Here is a 4,797-nt window from a genome sequence, read left to right on the forward strand (position 1 = left end):
CAGGTACCATGCACTTGGCTAGGTGCTGGAGGTTCAGATCCAACAAGGTCTCTATCCTTTGTCTCCATCCTTAAGAAGCTCATCACCTGGCTTATATTCCCACGTTGACCACTCAGACTGGGGCTCTGTCATTCATCCTTCACTCCTCAGCATTCATGTAAGTAGTTTGGGGTCCGATCTGTTGTTTTCATTCCTAGGATATTCTCTGAAGTAAACTGCCTCCCCTTGAGGGATGAGACATTTTCATTATCGATGATTATGCTTTCTTCTTTCTTTTTAAATCTTCACAGGGCCTGATACTTTGTACAGAGTGGGGCCTGATACACATTGTCAATGAAGGCCTGATACCCATTGCTAACCTCCTTTTGAGGGTACCTGAATGATGTCAGTGGATTATTACATTTTGCATATTATTCCTGAGTATTGCTAATAGAGATTTGAGGGTTGTTGGGGATGGGGTCAGCAGATAAGGAAAGTGTCACCCCAACACAATCTCTGTGGTCAGTCTGTTGACTAAACATGGCCTCTATTGCCCTTTTATAGATCAGATTCCCTAAGACACTGTCTTCTGAAAGTACCATGGTATGTTTGACATTGCTTTTTAATGATGGGGAATTTAATTAAAGCTTTATCTAGATGGGTATTTTTCCTGTGTATTGCAATTTTTTCAAGTAGTACAGCTTTAGGAAGTTTCCCTAATGAAATGCACACACAGTAACTTTGCTTCAAGCTGTCAGTGAAGAATGCACTGTTACTCAAGTGAATTTCAGTGACCTCTTACTCTAGAGAGAGCCAAGGGTCGGAACAAATTTTTATAAATAATGCACTGTTTGCTTTGCAGTGCTGATAACCAAAAGGCTTGTTGTTTCTTAGGACGAAAGTATTTGCAGAGGAACTGATCAAACTCTTATTATTAATAATCTCATTACTGAGTCATCACCAATGCTTTTGTGCCCTTGCTGCTAACCAAAAAGCACAGAATCTGCAAACTACAGAGGTGCACAGGAACACAGCAGCTTGTGAGCACAGTGGTGGTGTTGGGGGCTGCCTTTCCCACCGAGGGCACACTTGGGTTTGAGAGAATTGCTGTCTCATTCCTGCAGGAATGCAAGCCCTCCAGAAGGGGGTCTCCAAAAGGATTGGCCATAGAGGGCCCTGAAGGTAGTCATGACTACCGGCTACCATTGTTAATGAGATTTTCTTTTTTTTTTTTGACAAGGGCACTGACATGCTCCTTGAAAAAAGGAACAAGGAAAGCTCATTATTGCCACAGACAGGCTACTAGCAAATGAGAGGAGATTTTGCCCTTTGCTTTGGTGGGAAGCAGGAAGAAGAGGGAAAGTGCAATGGGAGATGGAGAAAATCACTCCCCCCTGTCTCCATATGCATCGTGTTCATCTCAGGGTCATGGATTTGTTGCCTTCTGGCACCTGAGAGTGGGCGCGTGTCTAACATTTGGAAATGCATTGTCTGAGGAGACACATGAGTGACAAAGAGACTTCATTGGGAAAGTTGCCCAGGTGGAGAGCCGCAGGGTGAGGGGACCCAGGAGAACTGCTCCTCCACGGGGCCCACTGGCTCAGGTTTTATGGTGATGGGATTAGTGTCTGGGTGGTCTCTGGCCAGTCATTCTGACTCAGGGTCCTTGCTGGTGGCGTGTGCATCCTTCAGTGAAGATGGATTCAGAAGGAATCTGGGAGGTTAGTAAGACATAGGGACTGATGTCGCTTCTTTCCTTTAGACCTTTCCTGAGTTCTTCCAGTTGGGGGTAACTTGTTAGTTCTGCGTTCCTTGCCAGGACCTCTGGTTGGAAGATAACTCATGCAAGTGGTTACTCTCTTGCCTGGCCAGGGTAGGCGGTTTCAGTCGGTGGTTCCCTTAACAGGCTCAGGGCACCGATTTCTACTCTGACACGTGGGCTCTGCTTTTCTTGTCTTGGGTCAGACATCTCAGTGGCTGGAACACTGAGGCCAAGGCTGAACTGCTTCCCACGGAGAACAGTGAGCTTTGAGTCTCACAGCCTTGCCCAGGAGGCCCTGCCCAGGTGCAGCCAGCAGCCTTCAGCAGTCAGGTTCTCAGACAAAGCACAGGACAGCCAATTTAAACCAAATGTTAAATAAGCAATCTATAATCACTTTAGTACATGCTTGTCCCAAATCTATTACATGGAACAGACTTATCCTAAAGGGTGACTTGTTATTTGTCTGAAATTTTGGACTAGTGTCCTGTATTTTTGTTTGCTGCATCTGACAACCCATCCTAGGGCAGAACGTGAGAGGTAAGGGCTTCAAAACGCTCTTCCTAATTTTATAAGTTAGGAGTGTGGATTAACATATACAGACTGCTATATACAAAATATGTAAACAATAAGGACCTACTGTATTCAGCACATGGGACTTTATAATATCTTGCAGAAACCTATAGTGGAAAAGAATATACAGATACATACACACACATATGTGTACACGCAAATATAGAAAAAGTTGAACCACTCTGCTGTACACCTCAGACTAATGCATTATAAATCAACTATACTTCAATAAAGAAAGAAAAACAAAGTCCACCTTCTAGTCCCTAACAGCTGGCCGTGGACGTGGCTCAGTCGCTCAGTCGTGTCCAACTCTTGTGACCCCATGGACTGTAGCTCTCTGGGCTTTGCTGCCCAGGGCTTCTCCAGGCAGGAGTGGGTAGCCATTTCCTTCTCCAGGGCATCCTCCTGACCCAGGCCACAGATCCCCTGTCCCTGACCTCAGTCTTCTTTGCAGACTGCCTTGGAGCAGATCATGTAGACAGACCCTGCTGCTCCCCGAAAGCTTCTGGGAAAATGCTTGTCGTCTTCCTGGGTCTGCTGTAACGGCCTCTGATCATCGTGTCCACCCGAAAGTGGGTACTAGGTTGGCCGCAGAAGGTGTCGGTGTGGCTGGACAGGTGGGTTTCAGCGGGGGAGGCAGCGATGAAGGCTGGATGGTGGGAGCAGGGTGGACCCTAAAGCCTGGGGGACTGGTGTGGGTTAGTGTGCAGTTAGCACTTTGGGTCGGGGGTTGCGTGGGGCGTGCAACCAGGGATGCGGTCTCAGGGCGCCTGGAGTGCACCCTTCCCTCTGTCTTTTCTCCTTCCCTCACTCTCCATTCATCCTTCATTCTTACTTTTCCTGCTCACCCCTTCCCCGCTTATGAATAATGTGCTGAGAGTTTAAGATCCTGTTTCTCACCGGAGCACGGTGTTCATTCTGAAACTGTGCAGCCCCTGAGCTGAAAGCACCCTTCAGACCCGGTCTTCCAAAGCACGCCTGCGAGGGGGTGGGGTGGAGCAGCGCAGGGGCCTCCTTTCCGTTTTGGAACCCAACAACATTACATACTGAGCTGGGTTAGGAAATTAAAAATAAAACCAAAAAAGCACACAAAAAAATGTGACTGGCTCAGATGGTATAGAATGTGCCTGCAATGCAGGAGACCCTGGTTCGATCCCTGGGTCGGGAAGATCCCCTGCAGAAGGGAATGACCACCCACTCCAGTATTCCTGCCTGAAGAGTTCTATGGACAGAGGAGCCTCATAGGCTACAGTCCATGAGGTCGCAGTTGGACTGGACTGAGAGACTAACACTTTGAAAGCTTAGAAGCAACTTCTTATACAATGTTTCATTAAATTCTAATGACTTAGGAATTGTTCTAACACTAGGAGGCTCAGGGATTTGACTAAGGAGAGAGCTAGTTTTTATTATTCAGGCGGAGGCACTTGTTTCCTCTGCAGAAGGAAGGCGGAGGTCACAGGGGTGTGTGAGATGGTGGAGAGGTGCACATGGGGCCCTATTGTTGTTCGGTCACCCAGTCATTTCCACTCTTCGCGACCCCATGGACGGCGGCGCGCCAGGCCTCCCTGTCCCTCACCATCTCCCGGAGTTTGCCAAGTTCATGTCCATTGCATTGGTGATGCCATCCAGCCATCTCATCCTCTGGGGCCTCTGCACATGGGGCCTGAAGACCACCCCTATTTCTCAGTTTCATTAATACTCCTTCAGCTCTTGAATGCCCAGCCAGATCATAAAAGGATCTGGGATAATGAGGTCAAGAGAGAACCTTCTGGAGAAAGACTGTCCAACATGGGCCTCCGGCCTGGGTGTGGGGCAGTCTCCTGCCTGGGTTCTTTCTCCTCTGTCAAGCTCGCAGGGGCAAGTTCTTGAGAGCACAGAGTCCTTGACTGGGTTTTTCCGGGGTGGACTCACTGCAGGCATCTCCCTCCTAGTGGGGCTGTTGAGATATTCTGTTTAGATGTATATGCTGCAGGCTTGAGGTTGGAGACAGCCTGGGAAGCAACCAGTGAAGACGGAGTCCCTAGGGAGAGTCACAGTCTCTAGATGGAGTTCCCCAACTGCCCATGGAAGGCAGCATTCAGGACAATGTTGGGGGAGGTTCAGGGGACAAATAGAGGAGGCTTCTGGGAACAGTGCTGAGGCTTGCTTTTCTTGCCCAACCTCTGTTTCATCCACAAAGACTACTTTCATCTCATCTGTTTCAAGGAAGTGGCAAGTCAGAAACCAGATATTGGGCTTCAACAAGCTCATTTGAGTTAATATTTGGCAGGCAATACCCAGATCTAAGGGCAGCTGGCAGAGTGGGACCTGGGACCTGGTGGGCAGATGACTCAGGATCCTGGGTGTCCTCACCTTCCTGGGTGGTCATGTGTTCTCTGGCAGCTTCCTCTTTGCCTATAAACTGACCTGGGGGGAAATCCCCACCGGGTCCTTTAAGAAGCTTGGGGGCGCCTGCAAAACTCAGTGACTTCAGCCTAGAGCACAAG

Source organism: Moschus berezovskii, chromosome 13 (genome assembly GCF_049115385.1).
Source record: "Moschus berezovskii isolate FMDL1 chromosome 13, NW_MosBer_1.0, whole genome shotgun sequence".
In the NCBI taxonomy this organism is placed as follows: Eukaryota; Metazoa; Chordata; class Mammalia; order Artiodactyla; family Moschidae; genus Moschus; species Moschus berezovskii.